This window comes from Odocoileus virginianus, chromosome 27, assembly GCF_023699985.2.
Source record: "Odocoileus virginianus isolate 20LAN1187 ecotype Illinois chromosome 27, Ovbor_1.2, whole genome shotgun sequence".
Taxonomy (NCBI): Eukaryota; Metazoa; Chordata; class Mammalia; order Artiodactyla; family Cervidae; genus Odocoileus; species Odocoileus virginianus.
Window position 1 is genome coordinate 19,354,078 of NC_069700.1, and position 22,405 is coordinate 19,376,482.

Sequence of the window (22,405 nt, forward strand, 5' to 3'; positions counted from 1 at the left end):
CATCCCAAAGGGACTCCACTTCCCTTTTAATTTTGTGTCCGTGTAAGGAATTTTGAAAACTGATGCTGCTGAAGACAAAATTCCCATCATGAGCTAAACAGGCTCCCTGACAGAGAGGAAACACAAGCTTCTGAGAACCAGGGTCCAATTCTCTTTACATAGAGGCCACACCGGTGGAGAAGGGCGCCCAGCCAAGTACAGTGCATGTTCTTTCAAATGGGATGTGGGCCTTGACCCCCTTCTGAAGAACCTTTTTCCACTCTGTCTGATTCCATAAGAATAAGTCAGTAATCTGCTCTAAGTGATCAAATGCCATTTCTCTGTGAGTCTACTTGTCTCTCCTCCCTTTTTGTTCTGTGTAGCTGCTTCGGCTCTTTGAATGGCTTTTTCTGTCCTAGTTTATCACAGGTTTGAGTTGCATCCGTATCAGGCATTCTCTCTTATGGTAGATTTGGCACCAAATGGAGAAGATGAAATCCTCCCTAAGTCAGATCCAGTTTCAGGGAACCCCAGGGAACCATCTGTGCACTTTGGATGCAATGGTTTTGGTTTTATCTGAGTTTTGTCTCATTTGCTGCAGCCTGGAACATACTTGATTATGTAAGAAGTTTTATGACATAGGTCTAGTCTGGCCACAGAATCCACTCCCTGCCTCCACCCTGCAATCTCAAAAGCCCGACAACCTGCTGGGGTGCATCCTCTGGGTCAGCTGCCATCTAGTCCAAGTTGACAACTTGAGGAGGGTTCCTGCAGGTGGACTTTCTACCTCTGAAGACCCGGCCCCTTGGGGGACCACCCTGTTGCCACATCTTTCTGGTTGCTCCCTGGGAATGTTTGTTCTTTCATTTACATCTGGATCCAGCTAATGAAAACAGAATGTGACAGGTAGTCTATGTCGCCCCTTCTTGTAAAAAATGCATAAGCAAAGCATGCTTGTTGCAGAAAAATGAGATAAAAAGAAAAACATCTTAAAACTATTTTTCAGTAAAAATATCAGGCTGAGGTCACTTTCCTCCTTCCAGTCTTTCTAACTCAGCTCCTGCTCACTTTCATCAAGTATTGATCTTGCCCTTCACGGGGACAGTGCCCCTAGCAACCAATATTTTTTTTATTCCTAAACCACTTTAGCGAAGTTACTTTAAGGAAAGTGTTCTCCCAAATAAAATGCAAAAGAAACATATATCCATGATAGAACAAAATATTTTAATGAGCAGTTTAAACAACTCTCTTATAAGGAAGCTTCTGAGTGGGCCATAGCACTGCTTCTTAGGGTTGCTTCCTCTGACCAGCCTTCGTCCTGATGTTTCACGAGCCTGGGTAATTTGTCTCTTGTGGGTGACACCCAGAGTTCTCTATTTAGGACCTCTGAACAGTGGTTCCTTGCCAGGCTGACCAGTCTCTCAGCTTCCAATCGGCAAGATGATGCCTTTTCTTGCACATTCTTAACCCTATGCCTCTACCACTTCCTTTCCCCATTTTGGGGAGGATAGTATGTCAGGTATGAACCGCAATTCATAAATTCAGGAACAACCTTGGAGATTCTTTGTCTATAAACAAACTTACTTTCTACTTCAAACCTTCATTTCATCTGATGGCAAGAGTTTAATCTGTCCAAGTGGGTTTACACTCAGGTACAGATCCACCTCATCTGGGTCACAGTCTCTCCATGCTGGTATCGCCCAGTGGCTGCCTGCTCTCACCTGGCCTTTGGACTGCCAGGTCAGTGCTAAGTCATCCCTGACCCAAGGCCCCCCAATTCCAGCTTGCTCTCAGCTCAATGCTTTACTACTTGGAGCACAAAGGTCTTCTTTCCCACATGGTGCTGAGAAAAGCAGGAACCTCTACGGGGCTATCTATGTACTTCATTTCATCTCTGCTATTTCACCTCTTCATTACATCTCTGCTATTCTTGGGTGCAGAGGTTTTGGTGGGCTGTGTCAGGCCCCATGTTCAGGGCAGCTACATCACTTGCCAGACTCCATGTAAAATGAAAACACCAGACTGGGCAGGGGTTGGGAAAGTCAATGTCCCCTTCTCGAGGGCCCACAGCAGACAGCCAGTCCCCGAGGGATGGCAGCCTTCATACTGGTACACATGCAAACTCAGTCTCTGGATGAGTGGGCAAGAAGCTTCACCAGATTGGTACCCTCAGCCTGAGGCCAAAAGGCAGCTTCCTTGAATCCCACCCCCAGATGCCATGGGGTGGGCACACCCAGCCCTGACACCCCCAGTGCCTGTACCTGTGCCCAGGCCCGCATCAGGTGTGAAGGGAGCTAGCAGATCACAACACAGGAAGAGGGAGATGAGAGGGGCTGTGGCACCAGGGGACATAGGAGTGAGCAGCAGGGATCCCAAGCCAGACACAGTGGGGGCAGGATGCACAGGAGTCACAGCTCCAAGCCCCTGGTGCAAGCTCCACTGTCCTGTGGTTTGGTTTACAAGTCACAGATTCAAAGCTAAAATTATTAAGAAATTCAGGGCAGCCACCACAGAGCATTCGACCTAAGTGCAAGGGCCTTCTGGGGGCAGTGCCCTCTGCATGACCCTGGTCACACAGCCAACAGGCTGGCCTGTGTGGTCAGATGCACAAAAGCTAGAAGTAGACTTCCTGTTTCTTGTACTATATCAGCCCTTACTTGGTGCAATGAGAATAAAAGTGTTCTAGCTGGGACCTCCCTGGTGGTCCAGTGGCTAAGACTGTGCACTCCCAATGAAGAGGGCCTGGGTTCAAACCCAGGTCAGGGAATTAGATCCCACATGCTGCAACTAAGAGTTCACATGCCACAACTAAAGATCCCACATGCCACAATGAAGATTGAAGATCCTGCATGCTGCAACTGAGACCCAGTGCAGCCAAATAAATACTTTTTTTTTCTTTTAAAGGGGTTCTAGTTGTTGCCTGGAGTAGAGTCAGAGGAGAGTTTTGGGTAAGGGACAGTGCTAGAGTAACGGGAATTATCAGAAAGGAAAAAACCCTGAATTCATACTTTTAAAATGTTTTCTCACCACACAAGCATCAGCAGATCCTAGCCCTCCTGGACTCCTGGCTCTAGTCCTGTATCTTCTTCACAAGTGATCTCACCTGGGGGACACCAGGGACTTTTGCACGACTGTCCAGGCTATGCCTCAAGCTCTGACTGGCATCTCTCCTAGGGGTTGGGGTGGGGAGAAGTGGGGGTCTCCTACTATCTAGGGCTAGGGCAGCGCGGTGTGGAGGTTTTATGTCAGCCGGTCAAGCTCTCTCAGAGTTGTATTTTAAAATCTAAACATGATCTTTAAAAGTGGGGTCCCACCCAGACCTGCAGTACCAGCTTCACTTGGGAACTTTTTAGAAATGCAAGTTCTCAGGCCCCAGCCCAGACCCACAGAAACTGAGGCTCTGGGGGCAGGGCCCAGCCTTTGTTTTAACAAGCTCTCCAGTGACTCTACCGCGCAGCCAGGTTGGAGAATCACTGCTCTCAATGTATGTGACATGGGGGACATTTTTCAGGATTCTTCAGGAAGGTTTCATTTACAGTCTTATAAAATGACTCTTGGACCTAGTGCCCAATGTTCAGAGAGTAAGAAGATGCTTCAGCACCTCCAAGTATGTTCTCTAACCATATGCTACAATGCTACAATTTGGGATTCCTGCTTTAAGAAATTTATTCCTTCAGGATCTTTTTACTGTTCTCTTTTAAAAGGTAAAGGTTCTACTTAGTAGAAGAAGAAGTGTTAGTTGCTCAGTTGTGTCCAACTCTGCAATCCCATGGACTGTAGAATGCCAGGCTTCAACTGTCCATGGAATTTTCCAGGCAAGAAATCTGGAGTGGGTTGCCATTCCCTTCTCCAGGGGATTTTCCCAACCCAAGGATCAAACCCAGGCCACTCTCATTACAGATTCTTCAATGTCTGAACCACCGTAAGTTCACACAAAAGTATCTGAGATACCTGTCATGTTCTGCTTACCGCGGTTAGGAAGAGAGAGAACATCACAGAATAAGGAAACAGCTGAGCCTAAATAAGCATTGCCTGGGGATAACAATTTTGCTTAGAGCTGGCATTTCCAGACCTTATGAAGTCACTAGAGTAAAACCATTTATTTGAAATGGGCCCATTATCTTAAAACAAGGGGGAGAGAATGGAAGAGTGAGTTCAGAGGGGTACCTGTTTGGTGAAACCTCAGTTCATGTGCTGATACCAACTAGCTAAAATCTTAGATAAGTTACTTAAACTGCAAGTCTGTAGAATGTGATGATAAAACCCAGAACATTATATCAATTAGGATTTGGTTGCAAGGGACAGAAGCTTCCATTTGAACTGGTTTATGCTGTCAGAGAAAAAGGATATCTATTGGCTTTAATAAATAAAAACTCTAGAGATAGTTCTGACTTAGAACAGCTTGATCAGGGTTCAGAAGAGACCATGAGAATGCAGAGGTTCTTCATTTTACTCTCTGTTTCGCTGGGTGCTGGCTTCATTTTGCGACTATGCGAGTTGGCAAGATGGCAGCCCCAGCTTCAGCCAACGTGTCTCCAGGTTCAAGTCTGGATCTGAGGGCAAACCCTGGAGCCCACATACACCCTCCAAAAGAGACTGATTGACTCTGACTTGCCTCCCTTGAGTTATGTGCCTACTCCTGAGCCAGTCACTGACCACAGGGGAAACTGATGCTCTGGATCAGACGCCAAGCCTGGATCCTACACTGTCCCTGGAATGGGCGTGGTGGGAGGTCCTGCCAAGGCCACAAAAACCACAGGGGATGGAGGTGGGGAAGGATGGTTCCCCACAAACATGGGAGGTCGTTACTGGAAACAGAGTGAATGGCAAAGGGCTGACCAGGAAGCCACACACGTCCACCACGAGGGTCTTGGTTCCCACATCTGTAATTCTGTGAGGTCCTCCCCTGGCCCAGAGTGCGGGTGTGGGAAGCTGCATTCGCTAGACTGCCCACCAGATGGAATATGGATTGGGCTTAGGGATGAAGGAATCCTGCTGCTATTGAGGATGACTAAACTCATCCCCTTCGACAGGCCCAGCGGAGAGGCTGTCCCTCCTGGCAAACCCATCCAGCTTCTCGCTCCTCTGGGAGGATGCACACAGTGCTGTCCACACCACACCCCTGCTGGCCTCTCCCCTCTGCTCACTGCCGTCCATGTCCCTGTTCACCTCTTTCTGTTCCCAGGCTCCTCCCTCGATACACGTCTCTCTCCCTCCTCCTCTGACCACCTCTGTCTCCTGTCTGCTCTTCTCTGCTGCCTCTTTCTGTCTCTCTCTCCATTGCTGCCTGGCTGCCTCTGTCTGGCTCTCTCTCAGCTCCTGTCTCTGCTTCTCTCCATTCTCTCTCGCTAGGATTCTGCCTGTCTGTGTCTCACTCACTCTTTCTTATACTATCTGTTCTCCGTCTCTATTTAAGTACCTTCCTATCACTTTCTCTACCTGCCCATTTCATCTTTTGTGTCTGCTTCCCTCTCTCATCTGCCTTTGTCTCAGATTTGTCTTGATTTCTTGAACAGTTCCCACTTCTCCCGACAGAACTCTAAAATGCTCACAAGCCATGTTTACTCCATATGTTTCTTGGCCAACAGAGAGTTTGTAAGGATGGAGGAAAGACCTTGAAGGGACGGAAATTCAGAGAGAAAAAGGAAGCATTGATGGGACACATGAGGCATAACACTGTGAATAAGGGGTTATTCAAGCCAAAACATACACAGCGCACTCACACATTAGAGTCACAAGCCACCTCCAGACAGGCAATGAGCTTCTCCACCACGATTACAGTTGGGTTTGGTTGAAGTCTTGTTTTTCTTAGCTTACCTTTTCTTAACTGAATAGCTGCTCCCTGGGTCTCTAAGCAGTCTGGATGTCCATAAATAATATACAAGTCTCAGTCCACAGCACGCTAGTTTACAACAGGGGCAATGAGTGACCTGACTGCGTATAGCACCTTGGTGACTCCCACCCTGTGGACAGCTCAGCCCGATTTTCTTTGTCGTGGCCACCCAGTCCTGCTCTTCAATGGCTATGAGTAAGTACATCTCTGAGGCTCCACTCAACAAGGGCTGCCATCAGGCCCTTCTAACGATCTACAATTTCCAATTCAGTAAGAGACGTTGCTGGGTTTTGAAGAAGAGAAGGAAATATATATACAGTCTAAATACATTAGAAGGAAATATGTATCCAATAGGCCTGGCACCCAGATTTTATTTCCATATATGTTTAAAAACTGGCTTCAGGGACTTCTCTGGCAGTCCAGTGGCTAAGACTCCATGCTCCCAATGCAGGGGGCCAGGGTACAATCCCTGGTTGGGGAACTAGATCCCACATGCTGCAGCGAAGAATTTCTGTGCCTCAACTAAAGATCCCATGTGCTGAAGCTGGGGATTCCACAAGCCACAAGTAAAACCTGGTACAGCCAAATAAATTAATAAAAATAAATATTTAAAAAACTGGCTTCACATAGCATTCTGAGGACTGTCCTTCTAATCTTCAGTGAGTCAGTCTTCATTTACTCATGTCTATGTTTTCAAAGGTCAGACGTTGGCTTCTGCAGTCACTAGCGTATTTTTTAATTACTGTGATGTAAATGGCAAAAAGAGTGTAAGGCCCTAGGATCTTTTTTCTTTCCAACTTTAACACTGAGTTGCTCTATCATGGTAAGCAAGTCAACATCCACGAGTCCCAGTTTCCATGTTAGTAAAATAAAGAATAACAAGTACCCAGCACAGTGCCTGGTATTTAGTAAATATGATTAAATATGTTCATTCATGTAACAGAATGATGCTCAGCTCTGGCTGCCCATTAGAATCTCCTGGGAAGTTTTTTTTAAATCTGAAGCTCAGTTCAGTTCAGTTTAGTTGCTCAATTGTGTCCAACTCTTCGTGACTCCATGGACTGCAGCACACCAGGCTTCCCTGTCCTTCACCAACTCCTGGAGCTTACTCAAACTCATGTTCATTGAGTCAGTGATGCCATCCAACCATTTCATTCTCTGTCGTCCCCTTCTCCCGCCATCTGTCTTTCCCAGCATCAAGGTCTTTTCCAGTGAGTCAGTTGTTCGTGTCAGGTGGCCAAAGTATTGGAGTTTCAGCTTCAGCATCAGTCCTTCCAATGAGTATTCAGGATTGATCTCCTTTAGGATGGACTGGTTGGATCTTGCAGTCCAAGGAACTTTCAAGAATCTTCTCCAACACCACAGTTCAAAAGCATCAATTCTTTGGCGCTCAGCTTTCTTTATCGTCCAACTCTCACATCTAAACATGGCTATTGGAAAAATTTGTAGATTAAACCAATTATACAAAAATTTCTGGGTCTGAGACCTGGCAGGAGTATGTTTTTCAAAGCTACCACTATTCTACCCCAGGTGATTACAATATACAGCCAGGCCTGATAACCACAAATTTAAGAGGAGGTTTACTTAGCTGTGTGCTTGTTTTGTGCTTAATAAAGGATCAAAGCCTCCTTTTTTAAGCATGTTCTTGGACTATAGTCCTCATGAATCCATTTGTCCAGTTTCCAAAGATCGCCTGCTCCTGTAAGCTCATCAAAAATAAAGGCTGAAGGGACTTCCCTGGTAGTCCAGAGATTAACACTCTACCTTCTAATACAGGGGCACGGGTTTGATCACTGGTCAGGGAACTAAGGTCCCGCATGCTGTGCAGTGCAGCCAAAAATAAATAAGTAAATAATTCTGTATCTTAAATCAAAATAAATAATAACCCATAAAATTTCTTTATTTGATCAAGGGAAAGTACATGTTAGGCATTCAGTTCAACAACACACACTATGAGTGTTTTCCACGTACTGAGAATTGTGCTAAACCAAAAACCTCTATCTTCAGAAAATAATCCATAACTTCAAAAAGCCCACCACAAGTAAAAAGCAATGCTTTGTAAAACAAAACAAAAACTTCGTTTTCTTGTAAGTTGATGCTTTTACGCATACACGCCGCCAAGTTAATTTTCTGCTGAATATCAGCTCTCCTGCTGCCTGTAATGAAGGGCCTACGAAGAGGAACAGGAAGTTTGCACCAATGTGGGAGGTTTACTGGAAAATTATGTGCTAAGAAAATAATCTCAGTGCTCAACATTACTAACAAAAATACACGGGGCTGACAAAAAAAAAAATTGAACAAGCTTTGTACTTGGTGGGACACAAGTGTTTTTAATCTAAAAAAAATTATGTGTGTACATTTATAAATATCTTCCTCAGTTTGATACTTTTGACACTCTGGAAATGATACGTGTTTCTATTTTCCCTTGTTCTTCACTCTGCATTGGTTGTTTCCAGTTGGAAAAAGAGGTGTAATCCCAGAAAGGAAATATATGAAAGGAGATCCAATGTAAGAGAGTCCATCAGAAACACCTCTTTAACTTCACCCTGAAGTCCTTGCTGTCATGTTTGCATACAGCAGCTCGTGTCAGCTGCCTTCATCTCCACCTTTTCCCTCACGCTCTGGACCCCCAGGATCACATTCTGGGCTAGTTTTCTGATGGCCAGTCAACCAACGCTACTCTCAAAAGAGTTCAGACATTGTAAAGCAACTCTATTCCAACACACACACACACACACACACACACTTCCCTAGTGGCTCAGACGGTAAAGAATCCACTTGCAGTGCAGGAGACCTGAGTTCGATCCCTGGGTCATGGAGATCCCCTTGAGAAGAAAATGGCAATCCACGCCAGTATTCTTGCTTGGAGAATTGCATGGACAGAGGAGCCTGCCAGGCTACAGTCCATGGGGTTGCAAAGAGTCAGACACCACTGAGTAACTAACACTTTTCACATACACACATATGTAAAGTCAAACTAGCATCTAGCATTCATTGATCACCTAGTGGGAAAAGATTTGGAGCAAGGAGGCCAGGGTTCTAAGCCTTGTCTTCTTCCTTACAATACCCATAACTCCAAGCAAATACACATCCTCTTTGAGCCTTTGTTTACTCATTTATAAAATGGGTAATACATAACCAACCTCACATAATCGTTGTGAAGGTTTGGTCAATTACAGGCTTATTTATACCTATAGTACAAATGTCCAGTGCTATCTTGTAACACTGTTTCTCCAGGTTTGGAAACATTTCACCCTTAATACAAAAAATTTATAAATGATTTGAACCAACTGAACTTTTTCTACTAATGTTAAGCTGCAAACTGCCCAGCACACACCCTAGTACAACCCTGTGCCTTTGGAACAGGTAACCCTGAACGCTCTAGGAAGAAAGTCAGATTTCCTAATATGTTCCTTTGTCCTTTTCTCTCTTGCTAGGTAATTTATTACAGAGATCTGGTTGGGCTTTGTAGTGAAGTCTGGTCGCTCTGAGGGAGGTGACAAAAGCAAAAATGGATCTTTAAGCAAAATGTAACAGAGGGCAGAGGGACTTCTCCATGCCTGCCCTCCCTGCCACACTGGGAGCATCCTTCAGGATCTGAGAGTGACCGTGGCAGCCTGTGCTGACATGTCCCCACCACCGGCTCTTGGGAAAGCTGCACTCCCACACACCAGCCAGGTCCCAGATCAGTGATTCCCAGTGAGCAGTAAAAAAACAACAGCAAGAAACGGCTTTCTTAGTACTCTTTCATCAGGAAGAAAAGAAACTGCAGGCAATATTTTCTTCATTAGTTATTATAAAATGTTCATGATGTTCTAGGGAGATAAAAGGCGAGTCTCGCACAGCCCTCCCACTCCCACCTGCCTTGATCCATCCATAGCCACCTCCCCTGTAAAACAGTTCAAACTGGACTTGTGTAAATTACCCAAAGAAGGTCCAGATTTTAGAGTGTACCTACCTCCGAAATATGGATGAAGGAACATTCTTCACTCTTGTCCCCTGCTAAGGAGTTAAAGGGAGGCAGTAATATTTACTGAGCTCCTGGCGGATGTCAAGGCATATTCTCAGATGATGTTTACTCTTCATTATGACACTTTGAGGTACATATTCATATACCTGTTGTTAGGGAGGCTGAGGGTTAGAAAGATCAAAAAATTTATTCAAGGTCACATAGCAAGTAAATGGTAAAAACAGCATCCTAACCCCAGTCTACCTCTTTCTTTTCATTAATTCATCTTCTAAAATATGAATGGAGAGGAGTACAGCATAAATTATTACTGTAATTCTTCAGTTGGTAAAACAGAAAAAAACCACTGAGCTTATTTTAAAACTAATCCTACTTGTTTCCTCCTAAAGGCAATGTTGACCAGTAAAAAAAAAAAAAAAAAACTTAAAAAATGAAGACTTGCTGGTATTTAAAAATTAGGTGTCAATAGGTCAAATTCTGACATTCCATTGAAATCCCTGAGAAGGCTAGAAAATTCTACCTTTCTAAAATTCGAGAAATTTCTCAAACCCTGAGACATAACAAGGGAGGAGGAAGGCTTTTATGAGAAAATCAACACACAATCATTCCTGGCTCATGAATGAACGGGGAATCAGTTGTGATGCATGTCTTAAGCAATTTATTACCAGTCACAGAAGTCAGCAAATCATTACTCCAATATGATGGAGTACTTATAAAAGTATACTTTCTATTGTTTTATATGTTTGAATTTGTATTAACAAAAAGATTTGTTTCTTTTAAATTTCCCCCTTGTTTATTGAAGTATAAACAATACTGTTTGTACATTTCACTCCTGTACAGTGAAATGACAGGTCTTAAGTTCACAGTTCTGAGTTTCAGCAGTCACATCTGTCTGTGTAACCCATACCCCATCACAATACAGAATACTGCAATAACCCCCCAGATACCTGTCAGCTCCATCCATGTCAACCCCTTCCATCTCCCACCCCACCCGACTCCACAGGCAGCCACTGCTCTGATTTTTTTTTTTTTTTTTTTGCCACAGATTGGTATTGCCTGTTTCAGAACTTCACATAAACAGAATCAATGTGGATCTCTTTGTACCTGGCTTCTTTTACTCAACACAATGACATTGAGGCCCGTCCTTTTGTTGTGTATATCAGAAATTATTTTCTTTTTTTATTATTTTTTATTGATGAGTAGGATTCCTTCATACAGAAGGATCCATTTTGTTTATTCATTCTCCTATTGATGGACATTTGAGTTGTTTCTAGTTTGTTGCTGTTCTAGTCGCTAAAACCTGGACTAGGAAAAGAGAGCAAGTTTTTGAAATCTGATTTTCTTCCTAGAACATTCTGTGTTAGGAATAAAGGTGCTGTGAATGTTCATGCACAAGTGTTTTCTGTGTTCAATGTTTTCATTCCTCCTGGGTAAATACCTAGAGGTGTATTTGCTCGGTCATAGGGTAGGTGCATGTTTAACTTTATGAGAAACTGCCAGACCAGTTTTCAAAGTGGTTGCACAGTTTCACATTCCCGCCAGTAACACATGTGGTTTGCTGCTCTGCATCTTGGCCCACACTTGGTGCTGCCAGTCATGACGTGCGTGGTGACTTGAACCACTTTTCCTTGATGACCGGGGATCAGTTTTTGTGTGCTTATTGGCAACTCCTCCTTTGTGAAGTGCCTGTTACAGTCTTTTCCCCACTTTGTTTTTTTAATCTAAAAATCATGTCATCTCAACACCCAGAGATAACCATCATTAACATTTAACATTTGGGGCTTTCAGGACTTCCCTGGCTATCTAGTGATTAAGAGTCCACACTTCCATTGCAGGGGCCATGGGTTCGATCCCTGGTTGGGGAACTAAGGTCCCACATGCCATGAGGCACAGCCAACACACACATACTTTTGGGGCTTTTGTCTATGCACTTACTTATTTACCAAGTATATTCTTTACAGAATTGGGTCCATATTGTATTAACTGTTCTGTAACCTTTTTTTTTTTCTCATTTAGCAATTTGTCATGAATGTTTGTCAGTAAATATACTTCTCTACCACCTTTTCTTTTTCCATGAATGATCATTGCAGTTTTATTCACAGTAATAGCCCAAACAGGATACAACCAAATGCCTTTCACCTGGTGAGTCAAAACACAAAATATGGTGTATATCTGTACAATAGAATACTGCTCAGCAATCAAAAGGAACAAACTACAGATAACTGTGACATACACGCAAAACCATTATGCTGAGTGAAAAAAGCCAGACCCCAAAGTGTAAAAACTATAATGAAAATGCAAATATAGTGACCAAAAAAACACTTGGGGCTAAGAGATAGACTGCTAAGAGGGAAGATGAAATTTTTGAGGGTGATGAAGATATTCTATATATTGATTGCAGTTATAATTTCATTGGTATATGCATTCATCAGAGTTTATCAGATTATGCATTTAAAAGGTGTGCATATTGAAGCAAATTATATACAGCCCATATTGAGGAGATGCAATATAGGATACAGGCTAAGCACTGAAAAAAGTGGGGCAAGCATGGCTGACACAATTAAAGAAAAGTCCTTCTTTACGGAATTCTCCCTAAGGAGAGAAAGCTGAGTTAAGAAAGTGGAGTTTTGGTCTCGGGGCGGGGGGCGGGGGAGGGGGATGGTGGGCGGGAATAGTTTTAAGTTGTATTAGGGCTCTTTGTTAAACCTCATCAAAGTTTAGGCTGGGTAGGTGATTTATTCCTCACAGCATACCAAAAAAATGTTGAACAGCTGGAACCAGACTCAAGGTTGTCCATTTGGGTCCTTGGCTAGAGCCAGTAGGCTTTTCTAGAGTGTGTGTGTATGTGTGTGTGTGTGTGTGTGGTGTGGTGTATGTGATGTGAGAGAGAGAGAGAGCGAGAAAAGAAAACCCAGGGAATTTACCACCTTGTTCCTCATTTCCTGAAGTCTATGGCTGGTCTTCCTTTTCCCCACCTTTCAGAGTCTCTTTATCTTTGCTTTATATAGAATGTCCAGAGTTTTTAGCTGTACTGAGCAGGAGGAGTAAAGTAAAAGTATGTCTACTCCACTTCTCTGAACGCAGAAGTCTTCCTGACTTTTATTTTTGTTTTATATTTATTTATTTATGGCTGCGCTGAGTCTTCACCGAGGATCTCGGGCTTCTCATCGGGGAGGCTGCTCTTGTTGCCGAGCACGGGCTCTAGAGCTCGCTGACTTGAGCAGTTGCGGCACAGGAGCTCAGCAGTTGTACGTGGGTTCTGTTGCCCCGTGGCATGCAGAATCTTCACAGACAAGGGTCGAAACTGTGCCCCTTGCATTAGCAGGCAGATTCTTAACCACTGGATCACCAGGGAAGTCCTTTTCGGCTACTTTTTTTGAAAAAATTGATTTGTTCATCTTTTTATTTTTGAGTCATAAGAGTTGCTCGTATATTCTGGATAAAAGTCCTTTGTCAGATATGTACATTATGAACAGAAAGGTTCCTATTATTCTGTGTTTGCTGAGAGATTTTACTGTGAATGAGTGTTATATTTTGTCAAATGATTTTCCTGTGTCTGTGGAGATTATCACATGATTTCTCTTCTTTATTCTGTTAAATTACATTAATTTGTATTCAAATGTTAAGCTAACATTGCATTCCTGGAATAAACCCCATTTGATCATGATAATTATTCTTCCATATGGCTGGGCTCAATTTGCTAAAATTTTGTTAAAGACTTCTATATCTATGTTCTGGACCATATTGGTCAGCAGTTTGGGGGGATTTTTTTGTAATGCCTTTTTAAAAAATTCTTTTTATTTATTTAATGAATTTATTTGGCTGTACCAGGTCTTAGTTGTGGTATATGGGATCTTAGTTCCCTGACCAGGGATCGAACCCAGGCACCCTGCATTGGGAGCATGGAGTCTTAACCACTGGACCACCAAGCAAGTCCCCCACCATTTTGTTTTGTTTTTTGGTTTTGAGATAAGTAACTCTTGTCTCATGAAACAAGTTTGTAAATGTTCCCACCTCCTCTATTTTCTACAAAAGATGTGTAGGATTAATATTATTTTCCCTTTAAATGTTATGTGTATATGTAACTTACCTTGTTTCTTTTCCTTCTTTCAGGAAAGAAAAGGAAAATTCTTTCAGGAGAGTCCCCCCAGACTGTTGTCCAATGTCTATTTTATGTACCTTATCTAGTTCTGTGGCTATTTATAGTGAAAGGGCTGTATGGTACCAGCTTTTCCATCCTGGCTAGGTCAGAAGTATCTAGTAAGAAGCTTGTCTAAACTGATCTTATTATTAGGGTAATTCTAAATTCAATAGATTCAGTATTGCCCCAGTATTGAACCTACCTCAATAGATTGTCCTAATTGCATTTCTATTGAACCTATCCCCAAATTAAATATTAATGTAATTAGTTAATTCAATATTAGCAAACACTAGTACAATGAACAGAAGTCTGGATTCAATATTAATAACATTGCTTTTACTTACTTCAATATTGATATACTTTCTTGTAAGGAGTACAGCAAAGTTACAGGTAGAGTTCTTTTGTGTAACTCTGATAGACCTCAGGAGAGTTTTGCATTCCATCTATTATGCTTATTAATAGAAGAGTGAGTGTTTGAAAGCCATCATTTAGAGATTTACATGCTTCAGAAAGGTTATTACTTAAATGTGCTAAACTTGTCTAATAAAAAGGTGTATATAATTCTGGTATCTTAGCAGAACCAAGGCATTTCCCAGTTGAGTATACAAGAGCTTTGCTATTACATCTTCTGTGTAGCTTTGTCCCTGCTGCTTCTCATCACAGACTAGACCATGAAGAAAACAATCATTTTCCAAAATGATATGTAATATCCAGGTTAAGTGGATTTATTAGGCTCATATCTCTCTGCATAAGGAACCATGCTGGAAAATGAATGCTTTGCTTATAAGGCCTAGTCTGGGCCTAAATCTGCCTTCTTAGATAAACAGTCAAATTACTTCAACTTCCTTTTTGGAATTAAGTGGGAATATTAAACAAATGATAAAGTAAAATGAAAAATGACTTGGCCTTTGTGGCTCTTGCCTTTGCTTAGAATAGGTGAAATAGCCTGTGCTCCCTTAGAGCACCTCACCTGGGGCTTCCCTGGCGGTCCAGTAGTTAAGGATCCACCCGCCAACACAGGGGACACAGGTTCCACCCCTGATCTGGGAAGGTCCCACGGTCTGCGGAGCAATCAGCCCCTGCGCAACACTCCTGAGACTGTGCCCTGCAACCAGAGGAGCCTCTGCGATGAGAAGCCCTGCACCACGATCAAGAGTAGACCCCGCTCGCTGCAACTAGAGAAAACCTGCATGCAGCAATGAAGACCCAGCGCAGCCAAAAATAAATAAAAATTTATTTTTTTAAAAAAAAGCATTTCACCCTTAGGACAGCCTCAAGATCTGAAGTCTGGCTCCCACTCTGGAATTCAAAGGGAAATCCTCAGAGCTAGGGGTCAACATAGCTCTCCCAGTGTGAACTCTGAAGCTGAAGTAGATTAAAAAAATACAACTCTGACATTACAGATCATTATAATGACACTGTAATTAAGAGTAATGTTACATTTTTTGAAATTTTTTCCATGATATTGCAACAGGGAGAACATGTAAGAGCATGCTAATTGATTAGCACTGGGGGAAAACTTTAAAAAACACATTACCGCAAAATGAAACAATATGTCCCTTTGTTGATAGCACTGGTGAATTCTGACACCTGTACTGGTGAGTTTTAGTTACAATTTCTTGGGGCTTCCCTGATAACTCAATTGGTAAGGAATCTGCCTGCAATGTAGGAGACCCCAGTTTGATTCCTGGGCTGGGAAGATCCCCTGGAGAAGGGATAGACTACCCACCCCAGTATTCTTGGGCTTCCCTTGTGGCTCAACTGGTAAAGAATCCACCCGCAATGCAGGAGACCTAGGTTCAATTACTTCCGACATTTTTCTACCAACTGTCCCCATCAAAATTACCTTTAGAGCCAGGGAGAGTCAAAGAATCTTGCTAATGCCTACCAACAATTCACAATTAAAAAAGATTGATTTTTTTTTTTTTTTTTTTTTTTGGCCATGCTATACAGCTTGTGGGATCTTAGTTCCCCAACCAGGGCTTGAATCCAATACACCCCCTGCACTGGAAGCGCAGAATCTTAACCACTGGACCACCAGGGAAGTCCCTGATGGTTTAGTCAATGCAGTGGGTTACAAACTCCCGGTGTTCAGAATCGCAATATAGTTTTTAAAAATTTAAATGCCCTAGCCTCATCTCTAGCTATTTGGATTTGGTTGATCTGAGTAGGGAATAGTTATCAGTATTTTTTCATAGAATTTTCTGAGATATAATTTACATACCATAAAATTCACACTCTCAAAATATGCAACTGAGTGGTTTTAGTGTCTTCACAAAGTTGTGAAACCGTCACCACTAATAAATGCAGAACATTCATCTTCTCAAAAGGAAACTTACACCTGTTGACTGCCCATTCCTTCCTCCTTCTAAACCCGGGAAAACACTAATCAACTTTCCATCTCTATGGGTTTTGCCTATTCTGGACATTTCATAGAAATGCAGCCATACAGTGTGTGGCCTTTGATGACTGACTTCTTTCACCTAGCATCATATTTTCAAGGTCATACTGTAGCATGAATTCCTACATCATTCCTTTTTATGACTGAATAATATTTCACTGCGGGGCTTCCCAGGTAGCTCAGTGGTAAAGGATCTGCCTGCAATGCAGGAGACACTGGTTTGACCCCTGATCTGGGAAGATCCCCTGGAGGAGAAAATGGAAACCCACTCGAGTATTCTTGCTTGAAAAATCCCATAGACAGAGGAGCCTGGCAAGCTATAGTCCATGGAGTCACATAGTTGGTCACGTGTGTTAGTTGCTAAGTTGTGTCCAACTCTTGCAACCCCATGGACTGTAGCCCACCAGGCTCCTCTGTCCATAAGATTTCCCAGGTAAGAATACTGGAGTGGGTTGCCATTTCCTTCTCCAGGAAGGAAGATATCTAATATATCTAAGATAATTGGTATCTAATATGGGCTTTGCTGGGGGCTCAGTGGTAAAGAATCCACCTGCCAATCCAGGAGACGCAGGTTCAATCCCTGATCTGGAAAGATCCCCCAGAGAAGGAAATGGCAACCCACTCCAGTATTCATGCCTGGGACATCCCGTGGGCAGAGGAACCTGGAGGGCTGCAGTCCACAGGGTCACAAAGAGCCAGACATAACTTAGCAACTAAGCAGCAATATCTAGTATATGATTTACAGATATATGATTTATAAATATTTTCTCCCAGCTTTTGGTGAGTTGTCTTTTCATTTTGTAGTGCTCTTTGCTGTGCAAAAGGTTTTAATTTTGATGAAGTACTGTATATCTATTTTTTTCATATTGCTTGTGCTTTTGGTATCCATTCTAAGAAACTGTTGCCTAATTCAAAATCATGAAGATTTACACCTATGTTTTCTTCTACAGCTTTAGTTTGACGTCTTACATTTGTGTTTTTGATATATTGATATTTGAGGTTAATTTTTATATATGGAATGAGGTAGGAGTCCAACTTCATTCTTCAGCATGTGGATATCCAGTCATCTTGTAATTCTGATTCTGATCTCATTTCTGATCACCAGCTGATCACCATTTCTGATTCTGCACCTAATTCCAGTGTGTGAGTGTTTCCCCTATGTCACCAAGCAATCTTCTGACACCACGTAGGTGTCCTAGAGTTCAACTCATTATCAGACCCATTGGTTGAGGGCTCAGTCCCATAAGACTGACCCCTCCATATTTCAGATGCCAGTAGCCTTCCAGATTATCACCTGGTCTCTGGCTATCGATCAGAAGTTCCCACAACCCCCTGTTTGAGTTCTGTTAATTGCTGGAGCAGCTCTTAGAACTCAGGAAAACATTTGCTTACTATGTTACTGGTTTGTTAAAAAGGATACATTAACCAAAAAAAGTCCCTCTCCATCTAGTTCTACAAGAATTAAGTCACTAGCCACTGCAGTCACCACTGACCTTTCACTCTGAAAGAAGTTCAGGACAGAGTTCACAAATGAGGCATTCTTTGCTCTGGAAAAACAGGCAGAACGGGCTTTTAGATAGTGATTTTCAGAAGAAAATGTTATGAACCCAATTTTTTGTGTCTTCTCATGTCTAGAAGAGCACCAAAATCATTACCAGAAGCGTCTGCTCCACATGACTAGCAGCAGCCTTCCGCTGAGATCTGTGCTTGCTTGCATGGACTGCCTTACAAAATCTTGGCGTTTACTGACCTCCCTCCCTATTTCTTCCGAGCAGTTCCTCAGAGCTACGTGAGAAGCTGTCTCCATGGCTGTAGTCTTCACTTGCTCCAAATAAAACTGAACTCACAGCTCTTGAGTTGTGCACTTTTTTTTTCAGCCAACAGATGTAACACAGGAATAGCCAGATGGAAGAGATGCCTCGGGCGGTGTACTGGGAAAGGGCATGGAACTTCTGTGCCTTCCAGGCGTGTCGCCCTCCTTGCTCTCTGGATTGATCTCTTGATCATCACGTAGTGTCCTGCTTTGTCTCTTGTAACAGTCTTTATTTTAAAGTCTGTTTTGTCTGATATAAGTATTAGTACTCTGGCCTTTTTTATTTCAATTTGCATGGAATGCCTTTTTCTCTCCCCTCACTTTCAGTCTGTGTGTCTTTAGATCTGAAGTGAGTACCTTGTAGGTAATATATATACGAGTCTTGTTTTTTAATTTTTTCGCCATACCAAGAGGCATGTGGGATCTTAGTTCCAGAACCAGGGGAGGAACCCATCCTCCCAGCATTAGAAGTGCAGAGTCTTAACCACTGGACCACCAGGGAAGTCCCACAGATCTTGTTTTTATATCCATTCAGCCAGTCTATGTCTTTTGAATGGAGCATTTAGTCCATTATGGTAATTATTGATATGTATGTTCTTTGCCCTTTTGTTGTTTGAGGGTTGTTTTTATAGGTCTTTGTTTTCTTCTTTTCTTCTCTTGTTCTTTTGTAATTTGATGACTGTCTTTAGTGTTTGAAGTCCTTTTATCTTTTTTGTGTATAGCTTATAGATTTTTGGTTTGTGGTCACCATGAGGTTTTTATAGGGCAGTCTATATATATAGAGAGAGACTGCATTTGATTTGTTCTCTCTTCCTCTCACAATTACTATTTGATAATTATATTTTTCATCTGATTGTTTTATGTATCCCTTAATTGCTTATTGTGGATATAGATGATTTTTACAATTTTTGTCCTTTAACCTTTCTAACAACTTTGTTTGTGGATGATTTCCTATCTTTTCTGTATGTTTACTTTTACCAATCAGTTCTTTCATTTCGCTGTTTTCGTGCATTTAGTTATGGCCTTTTCTTTTTCACCTAAAGAAGTTCCTTTAACATCTGTTGTTAAGCTGGTTTAGTGAATTCCTTTAGCTTCGATTGTCTGTAGAGCTTTTAATCTCTCCATCAAATCTGAACAAGAGTCTTGCTGAGTAGAGTATTCTTGATTGTAGGTTTTCCCCTTTCATCACTTTAAATATATCATGCCACTCCTTTGTGGCCTGCAGAGTTTCTCTCGTATGTTATTTGTTGCTTTTCCCTTTCACTTTTGATATTCTCAGTTTATCTTTAATTTTTGTCATTTTGATTACAGTGTGTTGTGTTATACTCCTTTTTGGATTAATCCTATGTGAGACTCTGCACTTCCTGGACTTGGGTGACTGTTTCTTTTCCCACATTAGGTGATTTTTTTAGCTATTATGTCTTCGATATGTACTCAACTCCTTTCTCTCTCTCTTCACCTTCTGGGATCCCTGTAATGCAAATATTTGTGCACTTGATGTTTCCCCAGACGTCTTTTAAACTCCTAATTTTTTTCATTCTCTTTTCTTTTTTCTGTTCAGTGGCAGTGATTTCCCTGACTCTATCTTCCAAATCACTTATCTGTTCCTCTATCATTTAGTGTCTATTGAGTCCTTCTAGTCTTATTTTTTCATTTCAGTTATTGTATTCTTCATCCGTGTTTGGTTTTTCTTTACATTTTCTAACTCTTTGTTAAAAAGACCTAACTTCTTGCTCTATGCATCTGTTCTTGTGGTGACCCAAGGACGAAAGAGCAAATAAAACCAGGGAGGGTCTTGGAATGCAGGAATGGAAAAACCAGACCCTTATCGTCCTTCCCTCCCCCATGTTGTAACTATTAATGGAACAGTATAACCTGTCTCCCCTCCTACCCCATAGGGAAAAGGTATTTGCCCTACTCTTCCTTTGGGGTGCACTTTCCATCAAGCCTTCTTATCACTTTCTATACCCATTACTTTGTTCTCCCATCCTGAAACAGCCACCTATAAGTCAGACCTACTTCCTTTTCCCTTCATAAAATGTAATTTCATTCCTTATACTTTCTTTATTGAAAACACACATCCTACCTTCCTTAAGCAACCGAGAACTGACCTTTATATTAGCATTCTATAGATTGGTGAACATAAATACCAGTGATAATTTCTAAAAAATATTCTAGAGAACATCTCAGGATGGCATCAAACATTATTCATTAATAGTCCAAAATCTTTAGTTTCTCTGTAAGAGGAAGTTAATATTCAGTAATGAATGTTTCAGAATCTTATTTTATTTGAAAATGACCTAGCTATTCAATAAACTTCTATCACTTTAGCACAACCCTAGAAATTCAGGTTACCAAAATCTAGAGAGACTGTTTTAGACAGACATTTTAAATCTTAACAGTTTATCTAAAAACTCATATATCATTTACATTTTTTTTTAAAGTTTCTTCACTCGAGTTACTTTCCTTGCTGACAAACTTGTAACAGAGATAACAATATAACAGTATTTAACTTATAATAAATCTAGACACAATGAAAATATTATGGTTAATGTTAGCAGCCCTTAGACATGTCTATATTAGATTAGCAAACAAATATTTATACTGGATATTTAATATTGAATATTTCCCAGTTCACATGAATCTGAAATTCATTTTGGTTGATTTCTCTTGTATTTAGAATTGTCTGATTTGTAAGCACTTACTTTTCTTTGGGCCAATTAAATCAGAACTCATTTACAACTTCAGGAATATTATTTAAAAAAAACCAAAAGATACACTGAGACATGCATAAATCCAGACAGACAGAGATCTCATAGTTTTCCACTTGAGATTTAAAATGTCTCTTTGACACTCCCCGCTCCACCTTTTTATTTTTTTTGAAGTTCTAATTTGCCCAAGGCTGATGTCTCAGGCAAAATGGGCTGTGTATTTCAGGGACATGGAAAGGGTTAACTTCAAGTTTTTCCTTAGGTAGGTTTTTTAACAAGCTAGTTGTTTTTAATTGCATATGCGAAAAGAACTGGTTTTGAAGCATAGAGGAGAGTTTATGATCCTTCAGGCTTTTGATTGTAGGAGAAAGACCTGGACCAAAGGGAACTTTAGAATCCTTTTTTAGAGATCATGTGGATATGAAAGGTAGAGCAGGGGTTATCTAGGAAATCTGATGGAGAGAAACAGAGGGCGACAGGAGATAGGGAGGCAACAAAAAGACACATGCCTCGTGAGTCCTCAAATCTGGATTCTGACTGAGGGCCACAAAGGAGTGAACGTAAGGAAAGTCTGAGTCTCTTCCCTGCTTTTGGGAAAAGCTAGTGTGCCATTCAGAGGCCATTTTTTCGGGTGGAGGGGGCCAGTTTGTACCGGGGCCAGGCCTTTTGCAGGGTCAAAATTTTCCAGTTTCTGAGAATGTAGCCAAGGGGTGAGTCTGAGAGAGGCTCCCGAGACGTACCAGAACTCATCCTTAGCCTTTATGCTGTAGAAGGGGGGCACTGAGAGTCACCAGTCGGCAAAAAGGCGTCCCTTTCTGTCTCAGCAACGTCTCCGCGCAGCTAAAGGCACAAAAATGGCCGACCGTCCCAACAGTCGCGTCCAACAGTGAGAGAGGTGACCTCTGAGAACCGTGCAGCTGTTCCCGGGCAAAGAAAGACAGATTTCTGGGAGCAACCAGGTGACTCACCGTTTGGCGATTCCCTGAAAGGTGGAAGGCACTCTTGGGATGGCTCAGAGGCAACACCTAGGCTCCTGTAAATCGAAAGGGAAAGGGACCGAAAGGGAAAGTGAAGAAGGAATTCACAGGGCCTGGACTCCATCTGAGGCCTGTCCGTGCTGATCGTGCTTGGCCACCTCTCCAGTGGACTCTGAGCTCTCTGCTTAGTGCCTGTGGGAACGACAATGGAAGGATAAGACCCCCTCCAGACAGGGGAACCTTGAAGATTGTATCCAGGTTATTCATCACCTAAGAGAAAACAGACACTAATCACCCCTGCCTCCGGACAGTATCTATCGGAATGTAACCACAGGCTTATCAGTTATTAACTGGTTGGAATGTAACCACAGGCTTATTGATTATTAACTGTTTGAACACAGAACACGTGAATGACGGGGTTATTGTGATTGTATTTACCCTTCCTTTGTAAGCCTCAAGGGATTTGGGATGGTGGGTTTAGACACGTACACATGGGGTATAAAAGATTTTCACAAATGCTGGTCGGGGTCCTTGGCTAAGAGGAGACTCTGCCTTGGGCCCCCCGGTGTAATAAACTGCACTC

General features: G+C 42.1%; 2 long non-coding RNA genes across 3 annotated transcripts in view; one reads left to right on the forward strand and one right to left on the reverse strand.

Annotated features, from left to right (window-relative positions):
* The window catches only part of LOC110143236 (uncharacterized), a 71,569-nt gene that overhangs the window by 11,116 nt on the left and 38,048 nt on the right, over positions 1-22,405 (forward strand). The gene's annotated exons all lie outside the window — the stretch shown is intronic.
* Positions 1,183-22,196, reverse strand: LOC139031418 (uncharacterized). The gene is made up of 3 exons (XR_011483875.1): positions 21,814-22,196; positions 9,771-9,943; positions 1,183-7,242 (listed from the first exon to the last, which is right to left on the reverse strand). It is a non-coding gene; the product is annotated as an uncharacterized lncRNA (long non-coding RNA).